The sequence below is a fragment of the Pecten maximus genome, chromosome 8 (assembly GCF_902652985.1).
Source record: "Pecten maximus chromosome 8, xPecMax1.1, whole genome shotgun sequence".
Lineage (NCBI taxonomy): Eukaryota > Metazoa > Mollusca > Bivalvia > Pectinida > Pectinidae > Pecten > Pecten maximus.
In genome coordinates, this window is record NC_047022.1 from 29,513,748 (window position 1) to 29,526,863 (window position 13,116).

The 13,116-nt window shown below is 33.5% G+C and overlaps 1 long non-coding RNA gene across 1 annotated transcript; it reads right to left on the bottom strand.

The window, feature by feature from the left end:
- Positions 1–1,983: 1,983 nt before the first annotated feature.
- Positions 1,984–6,010, bottom strand: LOC117333369. The gene is made up of 2 exons (XR_004533884.1): positions 5,770–6,010; positions 1,984–3,568 (listed from the first exon to the last, which is right to left on the bottom strand). It is a non-coding gene; the product is annotated as an uncharacterized LOC117333369 (long non-coding RNA).
- Positions 6,011–13,116: the final 7,106 nt, after the last annotated feature.

Below are 13,116 nucleotides of genomic sequence, written 5' to 3' on the forward strand. Positions count from 1 at the left end.
CGGAGGTGTGCCACATTCCAACAGGCATTCGCTTAGCTGGGTAGAGTAGACGTGCGCTATAGTAGCGGGGTACGTAAGCTCAGGCATAATAGGACTAAGACCACAATTAAGTACTTCCGGGTTCAGGCCCCACGAATGAAGTCCCCTCAAAAATGTATGTATTTCAGGAAAACCAATTAAATGCCTCTTTGAACTTGATTTCTGTTGATGAATTTAATGTGGATTTATAGCAGAGATGTCAATCTATGTTTTGTGATGTAAAATAATAATATTGATAATTTATTATGTGCTCCAGGACCCTGTGTGATGAGTCCTGATTTGACCTCTACCCCTGACCCGGATGTATATAATCCACGTTGGTGACACATTTTGACAGCTATCTCCAGAAAATGCCCAACATGCTGGGTTGAAACTTTTATATTTTGCTTCTCAGATGTTGGTCTTGGCCAGGTGAGATGGAAAGTTGCATATGAGATGTTGGGAATTTATTATGAATTTTAATGTTACAATGAAACATATAGCGAAGCTAATTGTGGTCTTAGTCCACTATATAGTGGCGCGGGAGTCAAGCTCCTGTAAGATCATGACCAAGGGAGGGGTTCGTGAGCTGATATATGTATATACATTTTGTAGTTATTTGTGTGTGAGCGTATTTTCATCTGTACATAATTCATCGACCCATATTAAATATCCTTAACTTTAAAATTATGTAGTTTGTTATCTCTTCAATATCCGACAAAGTGTAAGAACCTAACCGAACCTGGGTTGAGAACACTAGGCGATGCGGGACTTCGGGACATACTAATAGCCGGAGCGGTGTGTGTTACGCCCGGAGCCCCGACTCGTCCTACTACATCAGTATACTTTTTGATTGGAATCAACATAAGATAATTTAGGTTACCTTTTCATGAATCACATTCCAACCAGATTCAATCAAGTAATGCAGTTCTTCTTGTTATTCTCTTCGTAACCACTTTCTTTCGTTTCCTGATGCACCCCTTTTGTCCTCTCCTCCCTGATTTCTTCTTCTTCTTTTTTTGTCTATTATACTATCAAAATATATGTAACAGTGCCGTCTTACTGCCAGATTTATTAATAAGGAGACGAATTGATATAAGTAATTATGTATTTGTTTTCGAATCCTATTTGTTGATTTTGTATTATTTTGTCACTGCCATATTTTGAATAAAATACTGTTTAAACTAAACCTGTATTAAAATGCCAGTTTATTAGTTGTGGATGTACCGAAGTAACGTGTACTATGCCAGTTACGATGATGATCAATAAAACTTTAACAGCTTTAACTTATTTTTTTGTCATTACTTTTGTTCGTATTCCTGTTCATGCAATTTTAGACTAAATGCATGTTTCTAATAAACTGTCATTACATACATACAATTATTCATCAAACTGATGTATTCAGAAAGTAAAATTTCAGACATATCACAAAGTCTAAAATATTGCTTTGCTTTTCAAGTAATTATGGTATTGAAAAATTGTAATCATAGCTATAAATATCACAAAATACACTTCTCTGTGCTTCAATTTTAAAATCCAAACATTCAAAATATTGGAGTTTCCTATATCCTTTGCTTTAAGCCACATACTGAGACGTTTACAAATGGGTTCGTCACTACCTCTAATAGATCCTGGTTAGTGACTAATCTACAGATGCAAATGTATACAAATATTATTACTATTTGGTAGCCTTTAACATTTTACGAGAACATACAACACATAAAATATAAGCTATATATATACAGTGGTCTGTCTGACCGCTGACACCTAATCTTTATACTATATTAGCACCGTTTGCTTACATCTAAAACTAGTACTTGACTATGACTCGGCCCGTACCACTCACAACGGCTAGTTACTTGTATATATATATATTTGTTTTTCATGTGTAACTATAGTCAACATTTATGTAATTAGAAATATGTATATGGTTTTGAAATAATAAAGAATTAAGCTATTCAAATCTTAAACAAAACATTTTTGTCATTTTAATCACAATCTGTTATCCAATAATATACAATCTGTTAAATTACTCTACCAAGCATACATACCTGCTACGTCAATTTAGTTTAAGTAATGTGCATTACTCAGGTGTTTCATGAATATAAAAGAGGTTTTAACGAAACAATCATCACAATCTTATCTAAATCATGTTTACCTTACAATTAGAACATATTGTTGATGCCTACTCATTGTTACTATAAACAGCTCTTAAACATCAAGTGTGTTTTCTCGTTCATATTTTCTATTTGTCAAATTAAAAAGGGAGTCTTACATTCCTATTTCTCATTCTCGCATTTTGTATATGATAACCCATTTTGGTTTTTAATAGGTGAGAAAACTGGACCTCTCTAAGAAAAAATAAAGTACAGTCTGTATTTGTGACATTGAACGGTTTGTTCCAAGTACTTCCCTCAAACCATAACACTTTGTGTACGCCATAGCTCTGACTCCGTAACGATAAACAGAAGTCGTGATATTTTGTTTTGATCTGTCTAAAATAGGATACTTCCTCATGGAAATCTGGGGGCTGTTGATCTATTTTTGCCTTGAGTTTCTTTTTAAAGAAATCGTATAAAGCATAATCATACAACGATATTTGTTTTAAAAGCATCTCCTCTGTTGAACCAAAATGAAAACGAAAAGGAATCCGTTTGCTGTTAAGTTTGCTTGTTATAACATCTTTTAAATCCCATTTCAAAAGTCTCCTCATTAAGATTATAGATTCGTCAAAACACTCAACAACCAAAACAAGATCGAGTTCACTATCCAATTGTTGTAGAAAACTATGAAATCTATATGCGTCGTACTTAGACGAAAGTAATTTGACCGGGAACCCCAAGTCACGTGACTGAGTATTGAATACACTAGGATTTAAAATTGACATGTTTTGAGCATTCGCGAGAAATGTCCGCACTGGGTTTGGTCCTGGAATAGCCCATAGTTTATTTGCGTGATAATAATTCAAACTTGATGAAAACTGTTTAAATGGCTCCCGTACAATCCCTATGTACACGGTGTCGTTTGGAAGCAGCTTATTAAATGCCTTTCTCTTGTACGTAGCATGGATACACATAATGTCATACATCATTTGACCCCGTGCTGGTGGATGTAATTTTTCTCGTTCAGCCTTAAATGCCATGGGAGACCAGTTCTGCCCAAAGGCTGAGCGACGGCTAGGTCATGATAATAGCCATATCGATAGAAGATATTTTGAACACTTGTGCTGGCGACTTTGTGAACCTTTAGAAAAGCAACGTGGTGAACCGGAGGGCCTTGTCGATCCTTTGCTATAAACTCCTGTTGTAATGGTTTCTTTGTCCGCGCCGAAAGTGTTAAAGATTCAGGATGATTACTCCATGGGGCCTTATGCAACGACCCAGTGGTTAGTCTCCATTTGGATTTTTCATGTTTGTGTTTACCTCGATGACCTATTAAAGAATTGCGATGCTCAGGATAAGTTGGACGTAGAAGTCTGTAAAGGTCAGTAAAGTAACTTGCTAAGATGATCAAGGACACCAACAACAGACAAACTACGATGGAAACTGACCTAGAAAAAATGGAATATATATATGTTTTAATTAGATATCTGAATCATGTGAATCATATTTCAGTTCTATCAAAAATATAACTTCAGTTACAAACTGTAACAAAGTAAATAGTTGGCAATTATATACTGTGAATAATTCAGAACGATGTACATTGTACATTAAAACGCTAATGGGAGCAGAAAAATGTTGTCATTAATATAGGGCGACTATATAAATATCGAGCTTCATATCAATTGAATTGTGTTACATGAGAAAAAGAAGAAGTGGTCTTCATGACAGGATTTGGTAGGAACTCGATTGATGCCTAATGATGCAGTTTCTCGTAATTATGGACGTACTACATTTCCAATTTCATGTTTTTGAGCTCCGACCTCTCACAGAATATAGTTATTCCGCAAGCCTAAATACCACGCGATGGTATCGATAATTACTATACATACATTGGATTTGGTTAGCCTCATCTAGACACAATACAACGCGAGTGTAAATATTACAAATTATTTAATATTTCCCAATACATAGAAATATAAACCAAACATTGTAACACTGAGTTTTGCTCTTTGATTCCAAAAATATTTAATTAACAATTTACTGTTGGAATACGTTTGATAGTTTGTGAACTCGCGGTTTAGGGATTCTCCGAGTACTTAAGGTGTGTAAGTTCTCGAGATTTCAGATCTTCATGATCATATCCCCATATTCATATATATGTAATTCCTATATGTTGTGCTACATTCGGAAATAAACTATCTATCTATCTATCTCTCCCCAGATTTCAGCTCCATATAACAAAATCGGTTCTACTAGCGAATTGAATAGCTTTAGTTGGAATTGCCTGTTTTCGTATTTTTCTATAAAAAAAAATAAGAATGGCACCACTCGCATCTCCCATTGTTTCTGGTTTTATGTAAATGGGCTAACATTGAGGGGTCAAGAAGGAGGTCCATGTCTGGGCCACGTGATGGAAAATTCCCAGGACTTAACTGACCTCTGGTCATTTTGGCTTAAGGGATAGAAGCGTGTGATTGGTCAGCCAATCAGCAGCCACGTAGCCCAGCCACCGGACCTATCACAGAGGAGATTGACCCTCAGTAGCGTCACCTCCATTGGGAAAATCAAGTGTAAAAGTTTATCTCCACTGATGGAAATTTTTTAACACTTTTGATTTCCCACCCTTATGCCCTCCCAGTGTAACATGTATTGAACTGTCAATTTTAGACTCCTTATACTTGCTAATATGCATATACCAACTTTTCATCATGTTGAAAATGGTATCTTGAGGTTATATAATCTTTATATTGATTTAAATATATTATGGATGTACTGTTTGGGTATTATGTCATGCCTATTTTTACCCCATCTTTGCTGTTATAGTCATAATTTCTCTAATGTATAACTTGGGGGTATATCTTTATATCTGAAATTGATTTGTCATTAATAAATGACCTTTTCAACACATATTATGTCTTCATTATCAATTTCTAGTGTTTCTTAACAGCAAACTAGCTGTGGTCACCTAGCTCGTGTACAAGACAGAGATGTCATAAATGGAATTGCGTGCTTGTTCGATCAGCTTAAATCTAGCATTTGCAAATTTTTCGTTGGATTTAAAAGTAACATCTTAATCTGTGAAGCAGTCTACAATTTCTATTATTTTATCAATTAGAGTGAAGTTTTGTCGCCGTTTACACAAGTATCATCAACGTACAATAATACAAATACCTCTATAAGAATATAGAGTTATCTAGTAATCTTATCACTTAAATTTTCAAGAGAGGGGGGGGGGGGGGGGGGGGGGCACTTCTTATTGACATCATGAATTCTTCTAGGTCATTAATTAGAAATACGAAAAACAAAAAACGGGAGAGATTTACCCTTACCGGACCTTAACGAATAGCAACGTGCATATTTGAAGTACCAAATAACGAGCCACAAACAATAAAAAGGTTCATGGTAGGAATATCATAGCTATAGTTTTTGACTATATTATACAATATATTAATAACTTCGAAACACACAAACTTTCTCATTTTCATTTTGAAATAAAGCTTTTAAATTGGCATTGATCTTCTATCCCACTTCACAATGTTAAAATCCACTACCTACTCGTAGTTAGGAGCGCTTATCATTCTAAAGTAAATAAAAAGCTTAAGAAAATAAGTAATTTCAATATACAAAAAAGACCCATTAGCATACATACCTTTGAAAACCAATCTTGATATACATTTCTTAGATACTGTTAAGCTTCTTTAGTACAATGTATATGCAGATGAATAATTCCTCAATATTTCCAGATCACAAACCATATCACTGTAGGTGACCTACGTGTCATTACTATGGCGTATAGAGTAAGCGAAGGAACGTAAAGAGCCTACCATGGTTCACTGACAAGATAAAATCACACAACCCTACTTTGTTAGGTATCGACCATGGCCAATCTAGCTTTGTGTAGTGCCTTGAGGAAAATGACGGTGAAAGAGTCTTAATCAACTCCTTGCTAACTGCTCATATCGATATCGCCATTTATAATTAATAACTATTACATGTAACGCAATTATACATCTACATGAGCAATTTTCGTGTTACAACTTGTCAACAAAAGTTGATATATTTATATGTAAACAAGTTATTGAACCATTTGCAAGTAATACTAAATCATATTGTTCTTCGAGAGGCGAGATCGTGTGAATGCATTGTATAGTGTATAACTGAAAATAGTGCTGCTGGCGACCATTATCTACAATAACAATTACGTCATTGTATTCCCTTAACCAAACAGTGATAGACACATCTTGATGTCCATGTATTCTATATCAAAATGTATCCTTTTAAATAATTGGTTTTCAAATGATAAAGAGGTATTGCGCATATTGGCCTGTTTCGACCTAACGGGAACCGTTTTCAAAATCAAAAAAATAAATGTTAAAAACTGAGTTTTTGAATACAAACTTTAAATCTATAACCTATAAAAATTCTAATTTGCGAAAATTTTGTTTGTTCATTGCAGTTGACATTTCATTATGTGACCGTAAAATTGCATCATCGGGCTATTTGCAACTTTTGAGGGGGGTTTTACCGCATTCATATCCTTTTTTGACACAAGAGCGCATTGGAAGACCAACTTTTACAATGTCTTTTTTATTCTATGTACCAAAAGACAACTAAAATCCTATTCTTAAAAAGTGGTCCACCGATGCGCTGGTATCGAAAAATTGAAAACAAACGTAGTTGATAAAATATCTTAAGTTTAGCATTAACTAGACTGACTATAATTGATACCAAACACTTCACATTCCTGTAATTCCGCATAGCTCATATGGTAGAACCACCGCTTAGAAAAATAATAATAATAAAAAAGAACCATCGCTTAGCAACCCCAAGGTTTGGAGTTTCGAATCACCAAGATGTATCTTATTTATATTTTGTTATGTTTCTTAGAATAATATCTTTTTTCTTGGTCGTATTTGAAAGATATTTTCATCATTAAATGCATTTTTAATATAAAATATTTAGTCTAGGTCATTAATTAGAAATACGAAAAACAAAAAACGGGAGAGATGTACCCTTACCGGACCTTAACGAATAGCAACGTGCATGTTTGAAGTACCAAATAACGAGCCACAAACAATAAAAAGGTTCATGGTAGGAATATCATAGCTATAGTTTTTGACTATATTATACAATATATTAATAACTTCGAAACACACAAACTTTCTCATTTTCATTTTGAAATAAAGCTTTTAAATTGGCATTGATCTTCTATCCCACTTCACAATGTTAAAATCCACTACCTACTCGTAGTTAGGAGCGCTTATCATTCTAAAGTAAATAAAAAGCTTAAGAAAATAAGTAATTTCAATATACAAAAAAGACCCATTAGCATACATACCTTTGAAAACCAATCTTGATATACATTTCTTAGATACTGTTAAGCTTCTTTAGTACAATGTATATGCAGATGAATAATTCCTCAATATTTCCAGATCACAAACCATATCACTGTAGGTGACCTACGTGTCATTACTATGGCGTATAGAGTAAGCGAAGGAACGTAAAGAGCCTACCATGGTTCACTGACAAGATAAAATCACACAACCCTACTTTGTTAGGTATCGACCATGGCCAATCTAGCTTTGTGTAGTGCCTTGAGGAAAATGACGGTGAAAGAGTCTTAATCAACTCCTTGCTAACTGTTCATATCGATATCGCCATTTATAATTAATAACTATTACATGTAACGCAATTATACATCTACATGAGCAATTTTCGTGTTACAACTTGTCAACAAAAGTTGATATATTTATATGTAAACAAGTTATTGAACCATTTGCAAGTAATACTAAATCATATTGTTCTTCGAGAGGCGAGATCGTGTGAATGCATTGTATAGTGTATAACTGAAAATAGTGCTGCTGGCGACCATTATCTACAATAACAATTACGTCATTGTATTCCCTTAACCAAACAGTGATAGACACATCTTGATGTCCATGTATTCTATATCAAAATGTATCCTTTTAAATAATTGGTTTTCAAATGATAAAGAGGTATTGCGCATATTGGCCTGTTTCGACCTAACGGGAACCGTTTTCAAAATCAAAAAAATAAATGTTAAAAACTGAGTTTTTGAATACAAACTTTAAATCTATAACCTATAAAAATTCTAATTTGCGAAAATTTTGTTTGTTCATTGCAGTTGACATTTCATTATGTGACCGTAAAATTGCATCATCGGGCTATTTGCAACTTTTGAGGGGGGTTTTACCGCATTCATATCCTTTTTTGACACAAGAGCGCATTGGAAGACCAACTTTTACAATGTCTTTTTTATTCTATGTACCAAAAGACAACTAAAATCCTATTCTTAAAAAGTGGTCCACCGATGCGCTGGTATCGAAAAATTGAAAACAAACGTAGTTGATAAAATATCTTAAGTTTAGCATTAACTAGACTGACTATAATTGATACCAAACACTTCACATTCCTGTAATTCCGCATAGCTCATATGGTAGAACCACCGCCTAGAAAAATAATAATAATAAAAAAGAACCATCGCTTAGCAACCCCAAGGTTTGGAGTTTCGAATCACCAAGATGTATCTTATTTATATTTTGTTATGTTTCTTAGAATAATATCTTTTTTTCTTGGTCGTATTTGAAAGATATTTTCATCATTAAATGCATTTTTAATATAAAATATTTAGTCTAGGTCATTAATTAGAAATACGAAAAACAAAAAACGGGAGAGATGTACCCTTACCGGACCTTAACGAATAGCAACGTGCATGTTTGAAGTACCAAATAACGAGCCACAAACAATAAAAAGGTTCATGGTAGGAATATCATAGCTATAGTTTTTGACTATATTATACAATATATTAATAACTTCGAAACACACAAACTTTCTCATTTTCATTTTGAAATAAAGCTTTTAAATTGGCATTGATCTTCTATCCCACTTCACAATGTTAAAATCCACTACCTACTTGTAGTTAGGAGCGCTTATCATTCTAAAGTAAATAAAAAGCTTAAGAAAATAAGTAATTTCAATATACAAAAAAGACCCATTAGCATACATACCTTTGAAAACCAATCTTGATATACATTTCTTAGATACTGTTAAGCTTCTTTAGTACAATGTATATGCAGATGAATAATTCCTCAATATTTCCAGATCACAAACCATATCACTGTAGGTGACCTACGTGTCATTGCTATGGCGTATAGAGTAAGCGAAGGAACGTAAAGAGCCTACCATGGTTCACTGACGAGATAAAATCACACAACCCTACTTTGTTAGGTATCGACCATGGCCAATCTAGCTTTGTGTAGTGCCTTGAGGAAAATGACGGTGAAAGAGTCTTAATCAACTCCTTGCTAACTGTTCATATCGATATCGCCATTTATAATTAATAACTATTACATGTAACGCAATTATACATCTACATGAGCAAATTTGGTGTTACAACTTGTCAACAAAAGTTGATATATTTATATGTAAACAAGTTATTGAACCATTTGCAAGTAATACTAAATCATATTGTTCTTCGAGAGGCGAGATCGTGTGAATGCATTGTATAGTGTATAACTGAAAATAGTGCTGCTGGCGACCATTATCTACAATAACAATTACGTCATTGTATTCCCTTAACCAAACAGTGATAGACACATCTTGATGTCCATGTATTCTATATCAAAATGTATCCTTTTAAATAATTGGTTTTCAAATGATAAAGAGGTATTGCGCATATTGGCCTGTTTCGACCTAACGGGAACCGTTTTCAAAATCAAAAAAATAAATGTTAAAAACTGAGTTTTTGAATACAAACTTTAAATCTATAACCTATAAAAATTCTAATTTGCGAAAATTTTGTTTGTTCATTGCAGTTGACATTTCATTATGTGACCGTAAAATTGCATCATCGGGCTATTTGCAACTTTTGAGGGGGGTTTACCGCATTCATATCCTTTTTTGACACAAGAGCGCATTGGAAGACCAACTTTTACAATGTCTTTTTTATTCTATGTACCAAAAGACAACTAAAATCCTATTCTTAAAAAGTGGTCCACCGATGCGCTGGTATCGAAAAATTGAAAACAAACGTAGTTGATAAAATATCTTAAGTTTAGCATTAACTAGACTGACTATAATTGATACCAAACACTTCACATTCCTGTAATTCCGCATAGCTCATATGGTAGAACCACCGCTTAGAAAAATAATAATAATAAAAAAGAACCATCGCTTAGCAACCCCAAGGTTTGGAGTTTCGAATCACCAAGATGTATCTTATTTATATTTTGTTATGTTTCTTAGAATAATATCTTTTTTTCTTGGTCGTATTTGAAAGATATTTTCATCATTAAATGCATTTTTAATATAAAATATTTAGTCTAGGTCATTAATTAGAAATACGAAAAACAAAAAACGGGAGAGATGTACCCTTACCGGACCTTAACGAATAGCAACGTGCATGTTTGAAGTACCAAATAACGAGCCACAAACAATAAAAAGGTTCATGGTAGGAATATCATAGCTATAGTTTTTGACTATATTATACAATATATTAATAACTTCGAAACACACAAACTTTCTCATTTTCATTTTGAAATAAAGCTTTTAAATTGGCATTGATCTTCTATCCCACTTCACAATGTTAAAATCCACTACCTACTTGTAGTTAGGAGCGCTTATCATTCTAAAGTAAATAAAAAGCTTAAGAAAATAAGTAATTTCAATATACAAAAAAGACCCATTAGCATACATACCTTTGAAAACCAATCTTGATATACATTTCTTAGATACTGTTAAGCTTCTTTAGTACAATGTATATGCAGATGAATAATTCCTCAATATTTCCAGATCACAAACCATATCACTGTAGGTGACCTACGTGTCATTGCTATGGCGTATAGAGTAAGCGAAGGAACGTAAAGAGCCTACCATGGTTCACTGACGAGATAAAATCACACAACCCTACTTTGTTAGGTATCGACCATGGCCAATCTAGCTTTGTGTAGTGCCTTGAGGAAAATGACGGTGAAAGAGTCTTAATCAACTCCTTGCTAACTGTTCATATCGATATCGCCATTTATAATTAATAACTATTACATGTAACGCAATTATACATCTACATGAGCAAATTTGGTGTTACAACTTGTCAACAAAAGTTGATATATTTATATGTAAACAAGTTATTGAACCATTTGCAAGTAATACTAAATCATATTGTTCTTCGAGAGGCGAGATCGTGTGAATGCATTGTATAGTGTATAACTGAAAATAGTGCTGCTGGCGACCATTATCTACAATAACAATTACGTCATTGTATTCCCTTAACCAAACAGTGATAGACACATCTTGATGTCCATGTATTCTATATCAAAATGTATCCTTTTAAATAATTGGTTTTCAAATGATAAAGAGGTATTGCGCATATTGGCCTGTTTCGACCTAACGGGAACCGTTTTCAAAATCAAAAAAATAAATGTTAAAAACTGAGTTTTTGAATACAAACTTTAAATCTATAACCTATAAAAATTCTAATTTGCGAAAATTTTGTTTGTTCATTGCAGTTGACATTTCATTATGTGACCGTAAAATTGCATCATCGGGCTATTTGCAACTTTTGAGGGGGGGTTTACCGCATTCATATCCTTTTTTGACACAAGAGCGCATTGGAAGACCAACTTTTACAATGTCTTTTTTATTCTATGTACCAAAAGACAACTAAAATCCTATTCTTAAAAAGTGGTCCACCGATGCGCTGGTATCGAAAAATTGAAAACAAACGTAGTTGATAAAATATCTTAAGTTTAGCATTAACTAGACTGACTATAATTGATACCAAACACTTCACATTCCTGTAATTCCGCATAGCTCATATGGTAGAACCACCGCTTAGAAAAATAATAATAATAAAAAAGAACCATCGCTTAGCAACCCCAAGGTTTGGAGTTTCGAATCACCAAGATGTATCTTATTTATATTTTGTTATGTTTCTTAGAATAATATCTTTTTTTCTTGGTCGTATTTGAAAGATATTTTCATCATTAAATGCATTTTTAATATAAAATATTTAGTCTAGGTCATTAATTAGAAATACGAAAAACAAAAAACGGGAGAGATGTACCCTTACCGGACCTTAACGAATAGCAACGTGCATGTTTGAAGTACCAAATAACGAGCCACAAACAATAAAAAGGTTCATGGTAGGAATATCATAGCTATAGTTTTTGACTATATTATACAATATATTAATAACTTCGAAACACACAAACTTTCTCATTTTCATTTTGAAATAAAGCTTTTAAATTGGCATTGATCTTCTATCCCACTTCACAATGTTAAAATCCACTACCTACTTGTAGTTAGGAGCGCTTATCATTCTAAAGTAAATAAAAAGCTTAAGAAAATAAGTAATTTCAATATACAAAAAAGACCCATTAGCATACATACCTTTGAAAACCAATCTTGATATACATTTCTTAGATACTGTTAAGCTTCTTTAGTACAATGTATATGCAGATGAATAATTCCTCAATATTTCCAGATCACAAACCATATCACTGTAGGTGACCTACGTGTCATTGCTATGGCGTATAGAGTAAGCGAAGGAACGTAAAGAGCCTACCATGGTTCACTGACGAGATAAAATCACACAACCCTACTTTGTTAGGTATCGACCATGGCCAATCTAGCTTTGTGTAGTGCCTTGAGGAAAATGACGGTGAAAGAGTCTTAATCAACTCCTTGCTAACTGTTCATATCGATATCGCCATTTATAATTAATAACTATTACATGTAACGCAATTATACATCTACATGAGCAAATTTGGTGTTACAACTTGTCAACAAAAGTTGATATATTTATATGTAAACAAGTTATTGAACCATTTGCAAGTAATACTAAATCATATTGTTCTTCGAGAGGCGAGATCGTGTGAATGCATTGTATAGTGTATAACTGAAAATAGTGCTGCTGGCGACCATTATCTACAATAACAATTACGTCATTGTATTCCCTTAACCAAACAGTGATAGACAC